This window comes from Meles meles, chromosome 12, assembly GCF_922984935.1.
Source record: "Meles meles chromosome 12, mMelMel3.1 paternal haplotype, whole genome shotgun sequence".
NCBI lineage: Eukaryota > Metazoa > Chordata > Mammalia > Carnivora > Mustelidae > Meles > Meles meles.
The window spans coordinates 28,085,059-28,111,260 of record NC_060077.1 but is presented as its reverse complement, the minus strand read 5'-3'; the positions used below and the strand labels follow the sequence as shown (position 1 = coordinate 28,111,260).

The window sequence follows — 26,202 nt, the reverse complement described above, 5'->3', positions numbered from 1 at the left end:
TCACAACTGAAATATCAGAGGCCCAGGAAGTATTCCAGGCCAACCCTCCCCAGGCCTGTGTTCTCATGCAGCATCTCACAACCTAGAGCTTCATCCACGGGGTACAGGGAGACTCAGCCAGCCCCAAGCATGGGAGCCTTGGAGGGAAGGGTGGGTCTGTGCTCTGACATCTGGAAGGGCAGAGTCCATGCATTGGAAGACTGTCCACCTACTGGAATGGTCCCTGGGTTCTGCAGGAGATAAAGGCAATGAAAAGCTAGTTTTTCTTATTTCAAGAGAAAAAAAAAGAAGTTAAGCTGCACAGAACCTGGTTTTATCTCATAGGAATAAGCAGGAAACACGAGGGTCATCATGACATTGAAGTATTTGCTGATATTCTCGTTCTGTTTTTCTTAGACCCATCATAAACCAAGTAGTAAATATAATCACAGTTTGTATATACACATTTTTACAAGTTTTGAACTGTCATTGGACAAGACACTAAGCAGATGGAGGGTTCAGTCCCAGTTCTCTATCAGCCTGTGTCACTGTGGGAAGCACTGCTGTCCAATCACACAATAATAGTCACTCTCATCCTCAGGCTGCTGCTCAGAGATGAACTGAAGCTCTGCATTGGCTGAGAATACTTTGGACCCAGAGAAGCAGCTGGGGACCCTAGATAACATCTCCATTCTGAGTCTCAATAGTAGTAGAGATAGTGTTGGGAGTGGGGGCCTTTGTGGCATCTGCTCGAACCAGGAAATGTACTAACTCCCAACACTTAAACCACTGCACTGAGTGCAGGTGAGTCTGACAGTTGTTCACCTAGATGCAGAGAGGGAGGGTAGCTAGGTTATCACAGACTGGGACAGAGAGCCTGCAAACACAGACACTCATGGCTGATGGGGCAATGAGATTGGGAGTTTCTTGGTCTTGAGGCTGATATTGTCTGGGAGCTCATCCAAAAGTCTGATTTGCCCTTACATGGGCATAGAGGGAGGAATAAAAGGTGAATGGCTTTGTCTGGGCCATGGTGATATAGCCCCTAGTCTCCATATTTTGGTTGTGTTGTCCCAGAGTGTCTTTTCCTTCTCACATTCCCCAGGGAAAGTAATTTTTAAACAAATTTGCACCCCCTTACAGAATCTGTCAGAGTCCATGTAATCAGTGATTCCAGACCTGAGCACAGAAGAAGGTGAGGACATTTCCTGTCTGAGTCAGACCTAGAAGAGGGTGGAGGGAGCAGCTGTGGGGGCACCCACAGAACCCTGCACATGAGTTTCTGCCTGACCCTGAGGGAACAGGCTGCTGGATTTCATTAGGAAGTACAGAGGGTAGTTCCGTTTCTGCCAAGCCTTGAGGGTAGGGCCTCTCCCAACTTGAGGGTCACCTTGAATGGGCCAGAGAGATGCACAGTGCCCCCTGGATGGTTATGTGCCTCCCTGCAGAGTCCTCAGTGTCCTGAGGTTAATGTCTACACTTGTGCCACCAGCATTCAACAGTGACCTGAATGACTGTGTGAAGCACTATCTTGGGTCTAATTTAAAGAACATGGATACACGCCTGTGATTTGAGAGTCTTGAAACATTCAGGGAACAGTTTTCCAGAAATAAACACTCCTTTGAATATAAGAATATGAAAAAAAAGGAACATATAAAAGAATGAGATTATCTCACCCCTGGGGCATTTAGGGATCTCCTCACAGGAGGGCTTCACTATATGTCTCAGGAGAGGAGTGACTGTGTTCTCCAAATGGGTTCACAGAAGAAAAAAATCAGAACAGGGCATGAAGATTCTCAAACGATGAAGGGACACAGGCAATATCACAGAGTGGGGAAACCATCTGGTGACAGCATGCACAGGGGAACAAAAGTGTGGACACAAAAGGGCAGAACTGAGGAAACTATGTGGTCAGGGAGGAATAACTAAGATAGGGAAATAGGAGGTAGGGATGCAGGTGGTTGGGCTCACAGAAGATGCTCAGGACTGTGGAACATGAGGAACTCAGGGAGAGAAGGAGGAAGGGTATAGTTTGATGTGGGCATTTCTGTTTTTACAGCCTATGAGATGGTGCTGCTGTTTACTGTAGTGGAGCACTAGATAATAAGATGCTTCCCTGTCCATAAAAGAGTTGAGGACCTGAAACATAGGTAGAAATAGTGAATTCCAAGCTCAGAAATGGTCTACCTTGACCCTGAGTGGCAGAAGGTCATGACCACTCCCTGAGGCTGGTGTCCAGGCTGGGGAGCAGTCCCTGGTGCAGAAGTGGACGTGTAGGAGGGACAGGATCCTGGAACACAACTCTGTGCACCATCCCTGTGTCCAAAATAGGTGAATAGAGTCCTGGAATCAGAGTACCTCAGTCTGGGATGGCTCCTGTTTTCAGTTCCTTCACCATTCCTGCAGTGTGTGTTTTAGTGACATCCTACCCTCTCCTCAGGCTCCCAAGTGATTAGCTGTGTGTCTGTTCAGGTAAGACCAGCCCCTCTTTGTCTTTCCTGTATAAATGCTCCAGGGAAGGCTGATGACAGTGAAGATATGTCTGGTAGTGATTTTTGTAGACCTTCAACCTCAGGGGTAGCTCAGGAAGAGTCACAAGGATGCATGAGTGTGGAGCATCCAGAGTTATGCTGAAGTGCCTGGGACAGTGGACAGAAAGGAGAAGTGGGAATGGAGAAGAACTCAAACTTCTAAGCCCAACTGCATATCCCCTAGACTTCCAGCCACAGGGAGGCAGAACTGCATACTCTCTCTTATCCCCCTCAAACTCTGGGGAAGGAGCTCTACATACTGGTCCCTATTCTTCAACTCCATTTCATCTACTTGGTATCTGTCATGAGGAGCAACCCAGGAGGACCCACCTGATCACTGAGGTACTAGAAATGAAGTGAGCTGGACATTAGGCCCACATTCAGGCAGGGGCTGCTTTCCCAGCTGACATCATCCCATGAACCCTAAGGACAGGCCCACATTGCCCCTCTGCCCCAGTCCTGTGTCCCTAACTGATACAAGGAGGCTGAGCCCAGAGCCAGCAAACCCTCCATCTCCACTGTTGTGGATGCTCTTTCCACTATCCATGCAGAAAAGGCCATATATGGGCCCTCCTTAGGCCTCAGCCTCATGTCCACACTGAGCTCAGAATCCCCTGTGGTGGCTCCGCACTGAGGTCCGTCTCCAGCTGTCTCCACTGCTCCAGTGCTGTCTCCATTGTTGGGGTGAGGACGGGTGTCAGGCACAAACCCAGTTCAGGGAAGAAAAGGACAATGCCACACTGCAGTTGACCAACAGGTAACCCAACCCCATGACCTGCATTCATGACCCAAGACAAAGCTGAGTTGGACACTCAACCAACCAAGCTCCCAGGTGTCCCTAGTTATTTTTTTTTATTATTTTCCTTTTTATTTTGATAATCTTGGAATCATATGGAGTACAGTCATTTCAGGTTGGCTTCTTAAACACTGAACAATATGCATCTAAATCCACTCTATGTCTTTTGTGGCTTGAAGGCTCAGATCTTCTTCTTTTTTTTTAAGATTTTATTTATTTATTTGACAGACAGAGATCACAAGTAGGCAGAGAGGCAGGCAGAGAGAGAGAGGAGGAAGCAGGCCGTCTGCAGAGCAGAGAGCCCGATGCGGGGCTCGATCCCAGAACCCTGGGATCATGACCAAGGCTCAGATCTTCTTAGCACTGATCAATAGTTTGTTGTTTGGTTGCACACCAATTAATTCATCCATCACTTCTGGAAAGTCATCTCAGTTGGCTGATTCCAGGTTTGAACAGTTATAAATAAGGCACCTGTCAACATCCTTGTGCAGGTTTTTTTTTTTTTTTTTTTTAGATTTTATTTATTTATTTGACAGAGAGAGATCACAGGTAGGCAGAGAGGCAGGCAGAGAGAGGAGGAAGCAGGCTCCCTGCGGAGCAGAGAGCCGAATGCCGGGCTCGATCTTAGGATCCTGAGATCATGACCTGAGCTGAAGGCAGAGGCTTAATCCACTGAGCCACCCAGGCGCCCCCCCCTTGTGCAGGTTTTTTGTTCACATTCTTTTGAACTCCTTTCAGTAAATACCAAGAGGTATGGTTGGTGGATTGTTCAGCTTAGAAAATGTTTACTTTAAGGAAACAGTCAAGCCCTTTTCCTAAGTGACAGTTCAACCTGCATTCCCATCAGTAATGGAAGAGAGTTCATGTCACTACAAGTCCTGGACAGTCTTTGGTGCCATCTGTGTTTGGATCTTATCTATTCTCATTGATATAAAACACTATCTCCTTGCTGGATCATTTTACAATTCTTTACTGACATATGATGTTGAACATTTTTTCTGAAGTGTGTTTGCCATCTGTATGTCATCTTTGTTCAGATCATTTGCACTTTTTACTTAGATTCTTCCTTCTTTCCTTCCTTCTTTCCTTCCTTCCTTCCTTCCTTTCTGTCTTTCTTTAAATATATATGTTTTACTTATTTAACAGAAAAAGACACAGGGAGAGAGGGAACACAAGCAGAGATAGAGGGAGAAGCAGGCATCCCACTGAGCAGGGAGTCTTATATGGGGCTTGGTCCCAGGAACCTAGGATCATGACCTGAACCAAAGGCAGATGTTTAACAACTGAGCCAATCAGGTGCCCCTTAGGTTTCTTTTTATGATTCAAAGGCTTATTGTTTTTAAAACAAAATAATATATATTTCCTTAAATCACTTTCAATTTGCAGTAGAAACAAATGTGAAAAAGAAACCTCTGTCTCATGTTTCCTCATTATTGCAATCCTTTCCTACAGGATGGTATGTGTGACAGGTATGTTGTGACTTCCCTGAAATTAGGAGAAACATACCCAAATTTAATTTACTCCCCAGAGCTACAGTGATGGTGAATACCCCTCTCCCTGCCCCTAAGGTCTCTTGTAACTATCTGGCTAGACCTTCAAGAATCATGCAGGAGCCATTCATATAGGAGTCAGACGTTCCCAGTCCCCATCATTTCCTGAGAAACTATCACTGAAATGGAGATTTTTTCCATTAGGATGATGGAGAATGCTGTCAGGTTCACCAGCAGGTCAGGAGCGAGGGGTGCATAATGGGGCAGAAGAATGATATGCACTGTGATATGGTTCCAATAAGCTCAGCCTCTTCTGTGCAGAGATTGGAGCTGGGATGGTTTTTATAGTCCAGAGAGGGGAAATCCAAGGACTAACTCATGGAACCATGCATCAGTCAGTCATTACATGTGGGCTGCCTGAAGCAGTGAATTAGTGGCTTAGAATTAGTGACTTTGAGTGAATTAGAATTAATGACTTTGAGTGAATGCTTACTCAAGGACAAGACCCATAGAGGGGTTCAGTTGTTGGTAAATGACAGAGCCACAGGGAGGCCATCACTATATGATGCACTTGCACTGCTCCAATCCCCAAGCTTCAGAGCATGAGTCAGGAGAACAGTTCCTCCTGGATGTTTTTAATCACTTACAGTGTGGGAAATATGCAAGGTATCATTTACTGTTGTGAATGACAGGCCCTGCTGTTGAAGTTAATCTCAAGGATACACTGAATGCAAATAAGCTTCACTTCCATAACTCATTCTAGATTCTCCTCCAATTCTGAGAAGAACTTGGCTAATCCATGCGGTACATTTGGTGGGTTTCCTCAACCCATAATTCTTGAGAAGACCGAGCCCCTTCACCTTGTCCTCTTAGAGTTGTCTTTTTGGATCCTGTGGAGGTCAACTACAGCATTTCATTAACCTCATAAACACTGATCTAGGTAACAGCACCAGGCCTCCACAAGTGACTGTAGATGGTAAACATGAGCAGATGTGGATCACAGACAGGAACAGGCAAGAGATGGATAATAGGGGTATTGGAGGAAGACTAGTCTATCATATCTTAACTTAAAAGAAGCTCATGGTATCATAATGTTGGTATTTAGCTGCAGATATTTTTGTGAGAATAACTTTTTCATAGAGTTTGGACTTTTAACTAGTAATTTTCTAACTATGGCAACATGTGCATAAATGTAAAATACAGACATTTAATCACTTCTTCTGCCCAATTCAGTGACACTTTGCACTCTTACAATGCTGTGCACCACCACCACTGTCCATTTCCAGATCTTTCTCATAATTCCAAACAGGAACTGTGTACCCATTAAATAAACCCCCATCCCCCCCTATCCAGAAGTGAATGGTATAATATGCAAAACAGGTATTACAGAAAAATCCAATGATCCATGAGCCCATGGCAATGCAGGAAGGAGTAGAGGGCAGCTCCTCTGGTGGCCCTTGGGAGATGTGGCTTAACCCAAGCAAAATATGTGTTTGACCTAAGAATGACCATGTTGTATGCTGCCCACCACAGGCTGGAAGAGTATTGTGTCTTTTGTCAATGTGTTTGATATCCCCATCTTTCTCTCCCAAAGTGTTTAAGGAATCCGCACTGAGAGCCTGACACTCTTACTGGGTCAGTGGACACATGACTCATTACCTCATGCTATCTGTTGTCCTCTCTACAATTCCTGTAAACTCACCTCCAGAGAGCACACAAAGACCATATTTTCAAGCCACTCTTCCCTGGAGGTCAAGGGGGAATTGTACCGATCAATGTTGGGTTCTTCTTGCTAATATGCTCAAGATTGTGTCTTTATATTAACATATGGAATTGCCCTAAATTTTTCTTTAAAAAAAAGATTTTACTTATTTATTTGACTAAGCGATAGAGCGCACAAGTGCCAGACAGAGGGAAAAGGAGAAGCAGGCTCTCCACTGAGCCGGGAGCCTGATGTGGGGCTGGATTCAAGGACCCTGGGATCAGTATCTGACCCAAAGGCAGGTGCTTAACCGACTGAGCCACCCAACTGCCCTGAATTTTCCTGTTGTTCCTGTTGGGTTGTGTGTCATGGATTTTCTAGGATTAGAGATGAATTTGGGGCCACACGCTCTCTATTGAAAAATTCTTGGAATTTGTCTTGCATATTTGAGAGCATTCTCTCATGATGTCTTCTGCTTTGCTTTTTTTCTGAAAGTATTTTATTACTGATTATATACTGCACATTATATGTGATATATATGTATTATATAAATATATTAACATATAATATAAATATTATATATGCTCCCTCATATGTATATACAGGCACACATACAGTTACATTTTTATTTTGTATCCAGATTCCCAAACTCTGTAAATGGTGAAACCAGCACAGTCTGACCTGGATGTAGAGAGAGAACATGGTATGAAGAATCTGATGCCTGAACACTTGTGCTGGGCTCCTGGAGGAAAGGTAGAAAAAATTTGTCCTGTCCACCCTTTCATTTGCTCCCTGGGCAGTGATTGAAAAGGAAGGTTAAGGGGACAAAAATCTAGGCCAGGGGGAGATGCCTTCAGAACTCAACTGTTGAAGCCTGACTTTTAGCCTTGAGACCCCTCTTCCCTACTTTTCTACTATCCTCTCCCCTGAGTGTCTTCCTGATCCAGATTCTTCATGCAAATGTGTTTGTTCTGTGTGAGGGTCCATCTGTGTGTGCCTGGCCTCAGGTGTGGAGAAGCCCACCATGGGGGTGGAGTGAGTTATTCGATGTGGGGGAGGGAGTCAATCTGAGGGATCCTGTGGCTCCTGTTCTGCAAGTGTGGGACAGCTACACTGCAGCAAGGACACTGCTTGTCTTAGGATCTGAGAGCTAGACATGGATATTCCTGCTGGCCCCGCTCAGAACACTACCCTCTCAGAGTTGAGTATTTACACCTGTTCTTTGAAACCTCTGCTTGGGAATGTGTCTCTTCTCCTTCCCTTTATTCACTTATACAACCAGTGAACAACATGGACCACAGACATCGAGTTAAACCTGATACAGCCCTATACTCTTACATTTATGGGATCCTCAAATCTTTCCATTTTTTTCCCAGTGGGAGTCCCTTGAGTTGACTCTTAAACTCCTCTGCTCCCTGCACTGTGTGTGTGTGTTCGTGTATGCTCATGCCCAATCATGTGCGTGGTGGGGTTGTACTGGTGTGCTTGTGTTTGTTTTAAAGGATTCTTCACCTTCTGACACTATAAGGTGCTCTGTGTTCATCCTGTGAAATTCCTGATCTGGGCATTAAATCATTTTTAAAAGTTTGTATGTATGTATGTATGTATGTATGTATGTATGTATGTATGTATGTATTTTTCACAGAGAGTGAGAGAGAAAGAGAGCGAGTGAGTGAGCACAAGAGAACACAACCAGGGGAGGAACAGAAGGAGAGGGATGCTGGCCTGGATCATGACCTGACATAACTTATTCAGGCACTCAGGTGGCCCTGGAAATTAAATTTTCTCCAAAGAAGTCTGCATCTCTTTCCCAGGGGAGTGGTATTAGAACAAAAAATGTGAGGGAAATGTATCTACTGGCTATGGGGTGCCACTGCTTCCCGTCCCATTTGGCTGACAGACAAATGGCATTTAGATGAGTCAACTAACCCAGGAACATGCACATATTGCTGACTAATCCCACATGCCATTATCTGACACCATCAAACTAAACATGATTCCAAACTGCCGTCTCTGTAATCCATGACCAAACACAGGCTTCACTCAAGTGTCCTCCCTTGGTTATATCTGAATTTTCTTCCCCAAATTGAGGAATCTTGTTCCAACCCCATCCACCTACTTACTTGCTTGTTCAATTCCTGTACATACCACACACCAAAAAAATAACCCACGTTCCCCAGGGGACACAACCTTGTCTGCTACAGCACAGCACTCACGTGCAGTCTCCTATGACTTTCCACAGAGAGGCTCCACTCAGGTTCACAGTCACTCAGCTCAGCAGCTTTCCCCCAAGCCTGGCACTGAGGTGGGTTCACAGGTTTTTACTGAAATCAGATGGATTTTTTATATTCTACATTCCATCACAGCCACCAAAATTCCAAAAACATGTGTTTTGTTTTGTTTTTATGTATGTATGTATGTATGTATATATGTATGTATTTATTTTAAATTCATAGATTAAGTTTTTGTCATGGGCTGTACAGTGTTCAGTGGATTCTGGCCTTTCCATGATTTTACAGTATCATAGAAAATAGTTCCCTTGGTCCAAAACAGTTTCCTTTCATCACACATTCAACACTTTTTCTTCCTTTTGCCCCTCTGGAAACAGCAGATGTTTGTTCTCTCTCTCCTTTTTCCCTCTTCCAGTATATGATGTAATTATGATTGTACTATGAAAATTACCCTGTTTTGTAAATGTGCCACATATTTGGTGACAACTTACTTGGATCCTGTTTTGGGGGATTATATCTGGACCTGGAATAAATATCTGTATGCTAATTCTGGGTCGCTTTCAGTTTTTAGTGATTATGATTAAGCTTACATAAACATTTACTTCCAGGTTTTTCTCTATGAATTTTTTTTAAAGATTTTATTTTAAAGATTTTATTTATTTATTTGACAGAGAGAGAGAGAGATCACAAGTAGGCAGAGGCAGGCAGGGAGAGAAGGGGAAGCAGGCTCCTTGCTGAGCAGAGAGCCCGATGCAGGGCTTGATTCCAGGACCCTGAGATCATGACCTGAGCTGAAGGCAGAGGCTTAACCCACTGAGCCACCCAGGTGCCTCAAAAAAATTATTTTTAAAATAATTTTGTAATTATAAGTTGGAATCTGTTTCACAAAAGTCAGAATACATGACAAACCAGCCAGGGATCCTGGGTGGCTCAGTCAGATAAACTTCTAACTCTGATTTCAGCTCAGGTCATGGTTTTGTGGTAGGGAGTTTGATCCTATGTTCTGGCTCTGATCTCAGTGAGGAGTGTGCTTGAAATTCCTTCTCTCCCTCTCCCTATGCCCCTCCCCCCTCTGTAAAAATTTACAAGAAAATATTTTAAAGAAAACTATCAGCATTTCTTATAGTCATTCTGATATTAATAGTAATAATAAGAAAATCAAATAGGACTGACATAGTCTTTCAGGGCTACATAGATAGAGTTGATACCTCATCATACTTTAAAGGACAACAGAAATTGTTTCACTTAATTTACAATGAGAAGGTAAATACAAATATGAACCAGCCTAGAAATAAAATGTCCTCCCTTGAAAAAGACAAGAAATTTATGTTTACCTGAAAACTTTGTCTAGGAATGTGCTGCTCTCAGTGACATTGAGGACGGGAGAGCCTCACTTCCAGGTCGTGCCCTGGATGGACCTGGGCCCAGGGACTCAGCAAAAAGATAAGCAGAATCAGAGGCTAAGCTGAGGAGGACCTGCTGGTGTGTGTCCCCCTCTTTACAGATGAGTAGTTGTGTTCTTGTCTCACTTCCGCACAGTCCTGGAGCACTGTGTGACCTCTGAGATTTTTGTCCAATGTTGTGCAGTAAGAATTAGCCTCATCCTCAGCCTGGAGCCCAGTGATGGTCACGGAGCCTGAGCTATCAGACTTGGAGCCAGAAAATCAATCTGGGATCCCTGAGGGTCAATTGTTGTTACCATACATGATGGTTTTGGATGCTTTGCCTGGAAGCTTTTGGAACCAGGACACATATTCACAACCCCCAATGTTGGAGTTGCTTCCAGTGCAGGAGATGGTGATCCTCTGGCCCACGGCCCCAGACACGGAGGGAGGTTGAGTCAGTGCAGACTGGGCCAGGCACCCTGGAAGGGGAAGAGAAACAGACAGGGTGACCTGTGGTCTAGAGACAAGAGGAGGAAGCAGGACACACATTTCTCCCCAAGTGCCCTTCCCCTGACCCTGCATCCCTTTGTTCTTGCATATTAAATTCCCCTCAGTAAGATTGATTAAACATAATGACAATATATATGTGAAGCTGCAGGTGGAATCACTAGGATACAGTTCCCAGGTCTGTGTATATTGCAGAGGGAATATGGATGGGGAATTGTAGATAAAAGCATGGATGCAACAATAAACAAAAAGAAATTCCTTATGTTCTTGGTTTAATTAAATTATATAAACTTTTTCTAAAAATTTTTTTTTTGTCATGAGTTTAGTATTATGGGTTTTTACAACAAAAAGGAGAGTCCAACATGATATCTAGTGTGGCCACAGGAGAAAACTCTACCTACAAATTGCAGAGCCATCACAATGATGGAATTACCAAACACAATCAGAGCTTCCAGGACACAGAAATTTTGGGTCGTACTCCTCTTTAGAGTGTGGACAGCATTAGCCACTATAGCTTGTGCCCAACATGTTCAGGAGACAGTAAATGATCATGATGAGAGGAATTAATTTCTATTACCCAAGACCACCTAAACCCAGAAGATTGTATCAAATTTCCCACAACTGAGTGAAGGGAAGGTAGAGATAAGAGGGACTATGGCCCTAAGTCAGGGATCTTGTGGCACTAGCTTGGGACAGAAGACATTTCAGCAGAAGTTCATTCTCTTTGGAGGTACACTAGATTGGATGAGGGGCTGAAGGCCCATCCCTGAGAGCACAGGAAGTGTGTGTCTTACATTCCTACAGGACCTGAGCTCCAGGGGAACAGCCCTGATGTTGTAGTGATCAGTGTGCTGTGATCAGTGATCAGAGATTGTTGGGGACTGAGCTCCTATGGGGAAAGAGACTCCTCTAAGATTCCTGAGCATCAGCCTCATCCTAGGAGAAAATGTGCTCAGAGCACGTCTTAGATGCCCTATTGATGAGACCTCAATTGCATTTGACATCCCCATGGTTTCCTTGTTGATGGGGGCTCTGACTCCTGGAGACTGTGACACAGAGGACAGCTGGGTGAACACAGGTTGAGCAAGCCTTCTGGATGGACAAGGAAGCCCCAAAATTGCAGTCCTGGACACTGTACAATCAGAGAGTGAACAGAGGTGTATGTGTGTGTGTGTGTGTGTGTGTGTGTGTGTGTGTGTGTGTGTCTGACCAGAAATAAGGTCAAGTGAACCACTGTGTCTCTTAGGCCTCCTTCTAAAAGATGGTTATTCAAGAATTTGATTCTGGTTTTAGAGGTCAGTTGTCTCAAAAACAATCTCCATGTAAGAGGATATATTTAGTCACCGAGGACTCGCATGAGAGCAGACCACTGAAAACTTTACTGAGTCAGAAATCCAGATCTGTCCAGTGACATTAATATGTCCTTTTTTTTTTTCTCATCAGACCTCTCTCCAGTGAAGGGCATAAGAAGGAAATAAAGCAAAGGCTGCCTAAGAGCTCAAAATATGTTATTTCACCTAGTAGATCTCTCTCACCTAGTAGATCAGCATATTTGGAAACCCCTATGCAGCAGGTGACAAAGGTAAGAACCAGGGGAGCCCAGGACCTGGTAGACACACCCCAGAATCTACTTCTTGGGCCCCATAGCTCTGCTTGAGCTTACCAAAACTTATGTGTCCTCCTGATCCTCAGGGTGGTGGTGGGAGTCTCCTTGCAAATCTTTCCCTTTCTTAAGGCTGTGTAATCCCCTCCTTTGACTTAACTTGGGATACAGTGGAACAAAAGAGAGTGAAGGAATTTGAGAGGACTTCACCCCAGGGATGACTGAGGAGCTCCTGCAAGGGGCAGGGAGACTGGAGACTTGGGAACACCTCTGCCCTCTGGTGGATGCAGGTCACATGTTGATCCTGGGCTGGAGCTTTTGAAATGGTGAATGGAGCCCATTGGACATGACTCCTGTCTCCTCACTGCTCTGATCACTATCCCCTGAATTAGGTCCAGGCCTTGCTTCCCATTATGTATCTTTCCACCACCTGATGATAGACTTTGTGCTCTACTCATACTCATCAGGGTGAGTCTTTTTACAGCTCCCATGGCTGATCAGTACTTGGTCAGGACTGACATATTTTCTGTCTACAAACTCCTCTTGGATAAAGTTTAAATACAGACCAATGATGGATCTCCATGGACATATGGTCGCTTCCATGCAAGACACTTGGTCTTTCCTTCTATGCGATTCTTCCCAATTTCCAATTTCCCAATTTCCAGAGGTCTCCACCTCTGGCATTCCCATACCACTGAGGAGATGGAAAGCACTTCTTTTTTTTTTTAAAGATTTATTTATTTGACAGATAGAGATTACAAGTAGGCAGAGAGGCAGGCAGAGAGAGAGAGAGGAGGAAGCAGGCTCCCCGCTAAGCAGAGAGCCTGATGCGGGGCTCGATCCCAGGACCCTGGGATCATGACCTGAGCTGAAGGCAGAGGCTTTAACCCGCTGAGCCACCCAGGCGCCCCTGGAAAGCACTTCTGATCATGCTGTGGGTAGAAGCCCCTGTGTGCATTTCCAGAGGGGTAACACACAAAATCTTTGTCACCTGTTAGTCTTTTCACCTCCTTGAAACAACAGTTCTTTATATCACTTTATATCACTTTATATCACTTTATATCTTTTAATCACTGTGAACAGTGATTCCCTCTTAGGATCTGTTCTCCAATCACACAGACACAAGGACCCCTGCCATGTGAGTCTATGTGTGCAATTGACCCCAAAGCATAAACGGCAAACCTTCCAAAAGTTGTGAGACAGCAGGACTGACAACTATAGATGCTATGACAGGTATTCAATGACATAGTTCATGGGTTAGTCACCACTGAAACAACCACATACATTAAATAGGTGCATGTTAATGTTACACAAAATTCATCTCATGCAAACTGATTACATCTCAATGTTAATGTCATTGTGTGCATGTGGTGAAGGGCTGGTATACTTCTCCCAGACATGTGTTTATTGTAGGAAAAATATGGATGGAAATTGTGGTTAAAAACATAGATGGGGGCACCTGGGTGGCTCAGTGGGTTGGGGCCTCTGTCTTCAGCTCAGGTCATGATCCCAGGGTCCTGGGATCGAGCCCCGCATCGGGCTCTCTGCTCAGTGAGCAGCCTGCTTTCCTCTCTCTCTGCCTGCCTCTCTGCCTACTTGTGATCTCTCTCTCTGCCGAATAAACATTTAAAAAAAGAGTATAAAAAACATAGATGGGACAGGGTTCATTGTATGGTTCAGAGAGTTGAGCATTTGCCTTTGGCTCAAGTCATGATTTCCACGTCCTGGAATTGAGCCCCAAGTTGGGCTTCCCTGTTTTGTGGGGAGTCTGCTTCTCCCTCTTCCTCTGCCTCTCCTTCTGCATGCCTTTTCTGTATCCCTCTCACTCAAGTGAATAAATGAAATCTTAAGGAAAAAAAAGTGAAATAACAATGCAAAGGGAGTGGCTTCTATTCTTGGTTCAAAAACAGTCTATGACATTTTACTAATATGGTTTGATTTTTATTCTAATTCTGCATATATGTATATTTTAGTCATCGGTTTTGTATCCTGGCTTTGTTGCTGAAGGTAGGAAAGTTGAAAATGGTGTCCAGCGAAACCCTATGAGGCATTTCCTGTTCCTATGAATCCAAGAATAATCTCATGGGTGGAATTACCAGAGACAATGCTTCTAGAATGGAGTGATTTGGAGTTAGACCTGATTCAGGGTGGGCACAGCTGTAGTCCATGCACCTTGTGTCCAGCACATTCAGGATAGAGTCATTGTTCATTCAGCCACATATGGTCACTAGAGAAATGAATTTCTATTACTCAAAGACATTCTGACCCAGAATTTCATATCAGAGGTCTCACATGCCATGAACGAGAGGCAGAAGAAAAGGGAACTGTGTCCCTGAAGTCACAGGCCCTGTGGTACTGCATTGGTACAGAAGAATTTTCAGCAGATGTCCAGGCTGGCTGTATTACTGGGGTAAAGTAGGGAGGGACAGCCTAGCCCTTTGAGAGACAGGCAGTTGACTGTCACATCTCCATGAGTTTGGAGCACTGAGACTGCTATCCCAGAATCAATTTACTGATCAGTTCAAGCACTGACTGTAGCCCTGAGATGGTTAGGAGCTGAGCTGCCCCCATTGACAGAGATGCTCCCTGAGATTCCTGAGCATCAGCCTCCATCCAGGTGTCCAGGGAACTTCCTGGCTACCCTGATGTCAGGACATTTGTCACAGGCAATGTCTTTGATGTTTCCTGGTGATGGGGATTCTGCCTTATAGAGATTGTGACACTGAAGACAACTGGGTAAATCCAGGTTGAGCCTGACTTCTGGAGAGACAGAGAACCATGGAAACTGCAGAGTCCAGGACATTATATGTTCAGAGAGAGGAGGTGTGTTGTGTGTTTGTGTGTGTGTGTGTCTCTGTGTGTGTGTGTGTGTGTGTGAGAGAGAGAGAGAGAGAGAGAGATACAGAAAATAAGAATACACCCATGTACACATAGGAAGACTTTCTTGTAAAGACCAAGCATGGGTACAATCCATATTATGTCCTCCCTTATATTATGTCCTCTCCATAGTATGTCCTCATCCATATTATGTCCTCTCCACTGTCTGAGTGTGATCTCCATGCAAATCCATCCCAGAGCTGCCTGTCTGTAAGACTTTCCATTGTCCTGAAGCTTGGAGTGAAAGATGTTGCCTGTAAGGCAATTTCTCTTGCACAAGGACAAAACTTACAAAAAGAAGGGGAATTTGATTGCAGATTCACTCCAATTGTGATTCTACCGAATCAGACATTAAGTCATAAGGGGTGTGATGTATCTGTTCATTTTCGTCCGTGCAGACGCAAGTTCCACTCCTGTGGGTTCTTCAGGTCTCAAAAGCACAGGTCAGGGTTTGACCAGAGAACTCTAAGCCTAATGCCGCCCCACATCACAACTATTCCACATTTTGCTTCCAGGGATCCCTGATGCCTCCCTCCAGGTGACCAGGAGAGAGTGTCTAGTCTCAATTTTCAAAAAGTCTTATTTATGAGTATTCACTGATTAGGGCAAATGTGTGTGTGGCTAAGTTATTGTTCTGGTAGTCTTAGAAACAAATATCTTCAAGAATAAGAAAAAAAAAATTGTCATATACTGAAATATGCAGCCAAACCTAACTTGGTTAATTAGGTCCATAGTGACCTTCGATAAGGCCTCAGTAATTTTGCAAAAGGAAAAGGAAATACACCAATGGCTTCTATGCACAAATACACCAAGACTGGATAAATATTCATTTGTAGGGGACAGAATAACCATGTTGTCATATTAAAGAAACTGGTTGAAGCTGATGGGACATGGAAACCACAGTGAGAGATGAGGGCAGGGAGAATGCTGGTTTACTATCTGCCAACTCTCCCTAGAAACAGACCTTGGAGAGTGGAAACTATAGCAAGGTCATTCACAGTTTTCTCTAAAAACCCACTAGAGATGAATTTAAGCCAAAGGGAGAGCTGACAGCCTGAAGGACATGGGAGAGGAGCAGAAAAGAGGAGTCCATATGTATGGGTGTCGTTAGTGAGTCTGAAGCAGTTGTGACTCATGTCAGTAAGCTGGATCAGGGAAAGAAAAAAAAAACTGTAATCAATGTGAATATTAATACACCAGCTAATGTGTCGTCAGTAAAACAAGAGTCACACTGTGTAGCATAAGATTTGTGGATGGCAGAAATTTGCCAACAATACTTTCAGTTGACACAACAGTACTGTGAGATCTTAGAAACTATATTCACATCTCTGTCCCACGTTCTCAAGGCAGGGCTCCTGAAACCTATGCCATATCCAAAGTGACAAAAATCACTAGGGGAATCTTTGTGCAAATAAGGTGACAGTGGGAATCATGGATGACTCTGGGATTGGGCTGGTCCCCTGAAAGTTGAAGCCATGTTCAGATGTTGGGAATATTCAGACTCCCATTACCCAGAAAGGGGAGAGGAGCTGAATATCAATCAATGATATTTACTTGAAGCCTCAATAGTACTGCCAGATATGGGCTTTGAGGAGCTTCCAGACTGGTGAACATATCCACAGCTAGAGGGTGGTGTACCACAACTCCATGGTGGCAAAATATCCTGCACTTGGGATCTTCCCAGACCTTGACCTAAGTGTCTCTTCATCTGACTGGTCATTGGTTTACATCATATGCTTTAAAGACACATAGACCAGTGGAACAGAGTGGAGAGCCCAGATATGGACCCTCAACTCTATGGTGAAATAATCTCCGACAAAACAGGAAAAAATATTCAATGGAAAAAAGACAGTCTCTTCAATAAATGGTGCTGGGAAAACTGGACAGTGATATGTAGAAGAATGAAACTCGACCATTCTCTTACACCGTACACAAAGATAAACTCGAAATGGATAAAAGACCTCAACGTGAGACAGGAATCTATCAGAATCCTAGAGGAGAACATAGGCAGTAACCTCTTCGATATCAACCACAGCAACTTCTTTCAAGATATGTCTCCAAAGACCAAGGAAACAAAAGCAAAAATGAACTTTTGGGACTTCATCAAGATCAAAAGCTTCTGCACAGCAAAGGAAACAGTCAACAAAACAAAAAGGCAACCCACGGAATGGGAGCAGATATTTGTAAATGACAGTACAGACAAAAGGTTGATATCCAGGATCTACAAAGAACTTCTCAAACTCAACACACACAAAACAGATAATCATATCAAAAAATGGGCAGAAGATATGAACAGACACTTCTCCAACGAAGACATACAAATGGCTATCAGACACATGAAAAAATGTTCATCATCACTAGCCATCAGGGAGATTCAAATTAAAACCACATTGAGATACCACCTGACACCAGTTAGAATGGCCAAAATTAGCAAGACAGGAAACAACGTGTGTTGGAGAGGATGTGGAGAAAGGGGAACCCTCTTACACTGTTGGTGGGAATGCAAGTTAGTGCAGCCACTTTGGAGAACAGTGTGGAGATTCCTGAAGAAATTAAGAATAGAGCTTCCCTATGACCCTTCAATTGCACTGCTGGGTATTTACCCCAAAGATACAGATGTAGTGAAAAGAAGGGCCATCTGTACCCCAATGTTTATTGCAGCAATGGCTACGGTCGCCAAACTGTGGAAAGAACCAAGATGCCCTTCAACGGATGAATGAATAAGGAAGATGTGGTCCATATACACTATGGAGTATTATGCCTCCATCAGAAAGGATGAATACCCAACTTTTGTAGCAACATGGACGGGACTGGAAGAAATTATGCTGAGCGAAATAAGTCAAGCAGAGAGAGTCAAGTATCATATGGTCTCACTTATTTGTGGAGCATAACAAATAACATGGAGGACATGGAGAGATGGAGAGGAGGGGGATTTGAGGGAAACTGGAAAGGTAGATGAACCATGAGAGACTATGGACACTGAAAAACAACCAGAGGGCTTTGAAGGGGCGGGGAGGGGGGTGGGAGGTTGAGGAACCAGGTGGTGGGTAATAGGGAGGGCACATACTGCATGGAGCACTGGGTGTGATGCCAAAACAATGAACACTGTTATGCTGTAAATAAACAAATAAAAAAAAATAAAGAAAAAGAAAAATAAAATTAAAGAAAAAGGATTTGTAAAAGAAAGTAAGAGTTTCCTTGAGCCACTCTAGTAAATTAAGTGAACTGGGGAGAGTGTCATGGATATCCCTGATTTGTGGCCAAGTGGGACATAAATAATATTTATGGGACATTAAATAATAAGGGACATACAAGTTGTTGTTGACATCAAAGTGGAGAGCATTCTACTGAGTCCTTATCCTGTGCATCTGACACCATCTCGAGGCAGGTAAGCTGTGTGTTAAATTGAGTTAAATTGTAGAACACCAAGCAGGTGTCACAGAGAATTGCTTGCTTTGGAAAAGAAAATCCACACAATCGGTGACCAGATGTGTCAGACATGACATGTTTTTCATCAGTAGTAATGGAGATACAATGGAAATACAAGGAAAGAAGGAGGCCTTTTCTAAGTAAAATATTTAGTATTTTTAATTTAACACAGACCATAGGGCATGTGCAATTGGACTGTGTTTCCTCACCCAGGTGTGCACCGAGGTAACTTGCAGTGTCTCAGGCAACAGCACAATCTGTGTGTCACTCCTCCCTCCTTAAGGACAGGTCTTTCAGGAAGGACTCTCCACTACATGAGCCTCCACAGAAGGCTCAGAAGGCTCAGAGACAAGATCCTTTGTTCCAGGGGTTCTAATTGCTCACTTCTTCATTATCTGAGACACTGAGGGTAATGAAACCTGCTCCCACTGCTACGAGGTGTAACACTGTAATAGTCACCCTCATCCTCAGGCTGCAGCCCAGAGATAAGCAGAAGCCCGGCATTTGCTGAGATGTATTTGGAGCCATAGAAGTGGCTGGGGACCCCATATCCCAACTGTGAAATTGAGTCTGAGTAATAGCACAAGATAAACCTGGAAAGACTACGTGGCTTCTGTTGGTACCAGCTCATGTAGTAGCTGCCAACACGGAAACCACTGCTCAGGGTGCAGGTGAGTCTGGCCATTGTTCCCAGCAATGCCGAGAGGAAGGGCAGCTGAGTTAGCACAGGCTGGGACAGGGAACCTGCAAACACAGACATAAGTGTGATGGGGAAATGGAAGAAAAGGAATCATCAGGGCATTAAACACAGGAAGAGTGATTTGGGGACCAACTTGGGTTCCATGACACCTGTGGCTAGCTGCAAATGCAGACATTCATGTATGATGGGACAGGGGCCAGATAAAGTTCCCTAGGGTCTCAGCCCGAGAGGTTGAAGCCTGGTAGAGGTCAGGCAGGTGTTCCTGTGGCCCCTCCATACCTGCAGAGTAATATAGGAACATGAGGAGGACAAGAGTTCAGGCCATGGTGACACAGCCCCTGATGCCACAGTGGGCTGTGATGCCACAGGCTTCCTTTTCTCCTCCACCCTCTGCCACAGGACGGGATGTCCATGTAAATGGGCTCCACCCTGGAACTGCCTGGCCCCTCCCTGAGCCATGGTGCTGGTGCTCAGTTCACATCACACACTGAGGAAGATGGAGCTCTACTCACCCTTGCAGAGAGCACTGGAAAGAAGCCTCTGGTGAGACCACACAGAGCTCCCAGATCTGAATGTCCTCAATGACTAGTCCTCACTGATCAACTTTGTAGGGACTACAGGGCAGTCTCACAGTACCCCCTGTTAATCTTACATGGAAAAATGATACATGAAAAAAAAAGAAAAAAAAACTTGTAGGAGATAATCTCTACTAAGAATAAATAAAATTCATATTTTCTTAAGAAGATACAAAACTAGGGGCAGCTGGGTGGCTAAGTCAGTTAAGTGTCTTAATCCTGGTTTAGGTTCAGTTCATGATCTCAAGGTCCTCGGATTGAACCCAGCATGGGACTCTATGCTCAGCAAGAAGTCCAACTAGAATGCTCTCTCTCTCTCTCCCTATGCTCCTCCCCTGCTCGCTCACTCTGTCTCTCTAAATTAAATTAAAAAAAATAAAAAGGAAGATACAAAATTAGTTCTACTGGTAATAATTTGAGTGAATACATCAATTTTTAATAGGAAAGTGGAAAATGCAATTATAGAATCACTCCACAGAAATGTATAAGTTACAGACATCTTCACTGGAGACATATAACAAACCTTCTGACATAAGATGGTTCCAATTTCTTTGCTTCATATTATTTTCATAATACCAAAAAGGATGGAACATTTCTTAGTTCTTTTAAAAGAGTTATAATACTGTACAATACATGCACCAAATTATATTTCACAAAAATGAAAATTAACACCTGTAACATTAAATACTGGTACAAATATTGTATATAAAATATTGACAAAGAGGCATCAGTATCATATTAATTAATTGAAATACCATTATTTTTTAATTAATTTATATTTTTTTATTTATTTTTTTTCAGTGTAACAGAATTCATTGTTTATGCACCACACCCAGTGCTCCATGTAATACATGCCCTCCATAATACCCACCACCTGGCTCCCCCAACCTCCCACCCCCCGCCCCTTCAAAAGGCTCAGATTATTTTTCAGAGTCCATAGTCTCTCATGGTTCATTTCCCCTTCCAGTTTCCCTCAATTCCCTTCTCCTCTCCATCTCCCCATGTCCTCCATGTTATTTGTTATGCTCCACAAATAAGTGAAACCATATGATAATTGACTCTCTCTGCTTGACCTATTTCACTCAGCATAATCTCTTCTTCCAGTCCCATCCATGTTGTTACAAAAGTTGGGTATTCATCCTTTCTGATGGAGGCATAATACTCCATAGTGTATATGGACCATATCTTCCTTATCCATTCATCCGTTGAAGGGCAGCTTGGTTCTTTCCACAGTTTGGCGACCGTGGCCATTGCTGCTATAAACATTGGGGTACAGATGGCTCTTCTTTTCCCTACATCTGTATCACTGGGGTAAATACCAAGTAGTGCAATTGCAGGGTCATAGGGAAGCTTTATTCTTAATTTCTTCAGGAATCTCCACACTGTTCTCCAGAGTGGCTGCACTAACTTGCATTCCCACCAACAGTGTAAGAGGGTTTCCCCTTTCTCCACATCCTCTCCAACACACGTTGTTTCCTGTCTTGCTAATTTTGGCCATTCTAACTGGTGTAAAGTGGTTTCTAATGTGGTTTTAATTGGAATTTCCCTTATGGCTAGTGATGATGAACATTTTTTTGTGTATCTGATAGCCATTTGTATGTCTTCATTGGAGAAGTGTCTGTTCATGTCTTCTGCCCATTTTCTTGACATGATTATCTGTTTTGTGTGTGTTGAATTTAAGAAGTTCTTTGTAGATCCTGGATATCAACCTTTTATCTTGTCATTTGTGAATATCTTCTTCTATTCTGTGGGTTTCCTCTTTGTTGACTGTTTCCTTTTATGTGCAGAAGGTTTTGGTCTTGATGAAGTCCCAAAAGTTCATTTTTGCTTTTGTTTCCTTTGCCTTTGGAGACATATCTTGAAAGAAGTTGCTGTGGTTGATATCGAAGAGGCTACTACCTATATTCTCCTCTAGGATTCTGATGGATTCCTGTCTCAGGCTGAAGTCTTTTATCCATGAAATACCATTATTAAGTGTGAATTGCTCCAATGATGCAAGTTATGTCCCATATTAAGAATATTATTCATATCAATGCCATATTATCACATGAAGAGATATGATCATATTGCCCCAATTTTTATTGAAAGAACTTTTGGCCAAATCACAAAAAGTGGTAATATGAACAGATACATTTATAATAAAGTAATACACACTCTCTCACACAATTATGATGTAAACCTAAGACCAGCATCTCAGTTCATGGCGTAGTGAAGGGGACCATTTTTACAAAGATCAGGAAAAGGCAAAGATGATCCTCACTTCCATTATTTTTCATCAGTACTCCTCAAGTAACAGAAAATATGGTTAAGGAAACAAAATCAATGGTTAATACTTGGTATTGATGGTAAAGGACAAGTAGTCATTTTCAAAGATGCAAATGAACTTCATGACCTTAGACAAGCCAATGCTGGTGAAGTTGTGACAGCAGAGATCTCCCCAGTGAGTGACTCGTCACTGGCTGTGACAAGTACTGGTGACACTTAGTAACAGAGACATGATGGATGGAACAAGAACAACAGAGAAGATGAGTTGGCTCACTGGTCCAGTTTCAAGAAACCATGGAAGATTAAGACAGTGAACCTGATGAACTGATGAACTGATGAAGTGATCATCTGTTCCCACACAGGCTGTGTCCTAAGTGACATCAATCATTGCATTTATGGGGCTTCTGTCCAGAGCCAGCATAGCCCATGCTGCTGACGTTTCCAGTGCAGAAATTGGGGACCTTTGCCCAAGAGACCAGTGCACTGAGATATGGGTTGAATCCTGTGTCATGCCATCTGTTTCTTGCACTGAGGAAAGAGCAGGTTCCAGGGGACCTTATGGACTCCTTTCTGTAAGATTTGGCATACATTCCCGCATGAGGTTCTGAAGGAGAGTGTCCAGGACATATTGGGGATCCCACCGAGCTCTGTCTTCTGAGGTCCCATCAAGGGGATTATGGCTACAAGTTTCTTTTTTTAATATTTTATTTATTTATTTGACAGAGGGAGATCACAAGTAGGCAGAGAGGCAGGCAGAGAGAGAGAGGTAAGAAGTCTCCCTGCTGAGCAGACAGCCCGATGGCCGGCTTGATCCCAGGACCCTGGGATCATGACCCGAGCTGAAGGCATAGGCTTTAATCCACTGAGCCCCCCAGGAGCCCCTATGGCTACAACCTTTATTATTGTCTGAACAGACTCTCCTGAGAGCCCCCTTCCTCCATGTACATTTATTGCAGCTGCTCCTTTTCTATACACCTCAATCTTACCAGACCCCATAGGGAAAAAAGGGGGGGGGTGATCTACATTTGAAGCAGTATGCAGAGGGAGCTAGAGCCAAGAGCTCATAGGGCAATGGGCCCTCACCAGTGGAGACAGGTCACACATCATTGGAGACACAGTTTTCCCAGTTTCCTTCTCTCTACTGAGTGGTTTACCCACCATCTGCAGTCCCTGCTTCCACAGCTCCCCTATTGCCCTCAACACTCACCTCCTCCAGCCTTATAATACCTCTCTGAAAACCCAGCAGAAGGTGCTTTTTCACCGTTGGCTTCCCGATGTAGTGACCCAACAGAGGGGCGTGAGAAAGGGCCTTTCTAGGTCCATTCATGGAACGGTGACACACTCAAATTTGGAAACTGATTTCATTGGAAAACTATGATTTATTTTTAAATGCTGTATTGCTGCCAACCATATCCCTAGAGCTCCCACTGTGTTTCAGGTTTCCAGATGCCATGCATTGTAATTGTATGGACCATTAAGGAAACAGTCACTGGGACACATGTATGGGGATCGTGCCCATGTGTGCACATAACGTGTGCATGAGAGAGTTGGGCAAAGACTTCTGCGCAGTGCTGTGGTGTATAAGGCATGATCTATAGGGTGAATCAATTAAAGTCCCCACAGGGACAGGATCCCTGGATCAGAGGTAAGGACACAAGCCAAGACTCAAAACACAAAGGCTGGTGGCTGGTGACACTGGTGAGCATCCACAGGAGCTCAGAGAGGAGGACGGGCTGATTACATGAGTCCAGTATCTTCTTAATGCTGTTTTACCCAGTAGTTGGAGATCTGCATGTGGCTAGAGCCTGCTGGGCTGCAGCCCAGTGCAATCTCCATGTCCTCCATGTTTACAGATGGAGCCTTCCTTTGTCCCTCTCCAGACCCCATCCCCTGGATGAGGATCTCTTTCCTGTGTAGACAAGGTCAGCAACAACTGGGGTCATAGGAGTTTCCCAGGTGGAAGGTTGGGTGGGATCCAGCGAGGAGATATTCTCAGATCAGCAGACTCTCAGAATGGTCTCAGTCCTTCTCATGTCACCTCAGGTACTGGTGACAGGGTGACAACAATACCAGGGGAGTGAGGATCTGCTCAGTGATCCTATAGGGTGTTTTATGTCTCAGTCACTTCCAGAGACACAGCACTATGTGGGGACTGAGGTCTCTGTCGAGTGTGATATTTACCATGAGCCCCATCTTCAGACTGGATCTCCAGATGTTCTGTGAAGTCACGTATCTACCTTAAAACCAGAGATCAGTCCAGAAACCCTGATGGCCTTCTACCTACAAGAGCCAGTATTTTGGGGCTGTAGCCCTAAAAAACTGAAACTGACACACTTTTTCTGATCCAGTGTTACTACTGTTCCAAAGCAGGTTATGGAGAGAGAGTTTCTGGTCTAGAATGTCTGACATCAACATATCTGGGTCACCAAAGACCATGCCCAGGACCTTTAACTGAAGGACAGAGAGTCGCAGAGCATAGTCACATCCTCTCACAAGTGAACTGAGGACCAAGAAGAAAGAATAGGCTACATATCCACCCAGGGGTCCTTCCCTGATTGAAGAACCCTATTGTCTGTCTGAGGAATATTGGGAGGAGAAAGGTTCAGCCTGTGTTCAGATGCCCCCAGAGCTCTCCCTGTCCCCTAAGACAGAGATCCCCAATCCTCTCTTATCCCTTCCCTCACTCTGATCAGAGAAGATCCCTTTCTTCAGATCAGTCCCAGGGACCAGGAGGAAGGACAGATTGAATAGGGAAGGGGTATGAGGAAAGGGGCCCCTAGAGATCTCAAATGTGGGCTTTAAGCACCTGAACAAGGCTGAGTAACAGGTAAAGGGAGGGCTTAAACCTTCCTCTGCTCTGGGAGGACCCTCATCACAGAACATGACACGTACCACCTATTAGATTACAAGGACTTTTGGTGATGTACTGTTCTGAGGAGGTGTCATGAGAGATGACTGGGGACCCACACAGCAACCTCTAACTGTTCTGAGCACCAGAAACCTGTACTTTTTTTCTGTTCTCTCTTTCTATGCCTCTCTCTTTCTGTCTCTGTCTCTCACTCTCACACACACATAGAGATGTGGGCTGAATCAGCTGTAATTGGCATGGGTACAATAGAATTTCATACCATGAATGACACTGACTTTGTTGGAAATGTGTCAACAGTCGTAAAATTTTCACTTATTCCATGAATTTCATCTATGGTCACTTACTTCTCTGTGGCAAATAAGAATGTGTGTGACTGGTTACCAATTTATTAATAGAACACACATTTAAATGTAGATTTAAATGTGATTATCCAATAGTTTCCATTGGAGAAGTAATTAATTACATATATATATATATATATTTCCCTACCCTATTTATAACAGAAAGGCACCTAGGGAATATTGTGATATGTCTTTCTAAATTCTCAATGAAAAGGGACCTCTCATGTACCCAGTGAAGGAGACGGCTCATGAATTCACAGAGAGAGATCACTAAGTACAGAGACATACCTGCATACACAGAACAAGCAGTAATATGTAAAGATAATGAGGGAACAATTGAAAGAATTTATTCATTTTTGATGAGATAAATCTGGCTTTTAAATTGAAATACTGATGTTATACTGAACTAATGAATCATTGAACATTATACCAAAAATTAATGTACTATATCATGGCTAATTGAATTTGAATTAAAAAATAAAATATTATAAACAAAATGAAATGAAGTAAAATAAAATTAATAAAACAAAACTCAAATACCAATAGTTTTATGTTCCAGATGCATGGGTGGATAGTTAACAAATAAATACTGTTCATATGTAAGGTATACAGTGTGATGAGCAATACAGGTCTCCAAGGACACAGCCTCTCCTGTGCAGGATGGATATACTTTCTCACATGGAAAATTCCCTAATTTTCAATGGGCACGGGTGAAGTTTCATCATGTGTCAGATGAGAGTAAAGCAAACCTCTGCAATCCTGGAAAGCTGATGAACAGTCTCCTGGGTCAGGGCTGATCCTGCTTCCTGGGTGCCAGGGATGGAAGTTTCCCTGCATCAGAGATGGGTCCTCCCACTGCTCTGGTGGATGGAGACACTCCCTTCTCCATTCCTACGACCCTGAAATGCCTCCTTGTCCTTCC

General features: G+C 43.7%; 1 pseudogene; it reads right to left on the bottom strand.

Moving 5' to 3' along the window:
• Positions 1–10,414: 10,414 nt before the first annotated feature.
• On the bottom strand, positions 10,415–19,555 carry LOC123953865 (annotated as a pseudogene).
• Between the last annotated feature and the right edge of the window lie 6,647 nt (positions 19,556–26,202).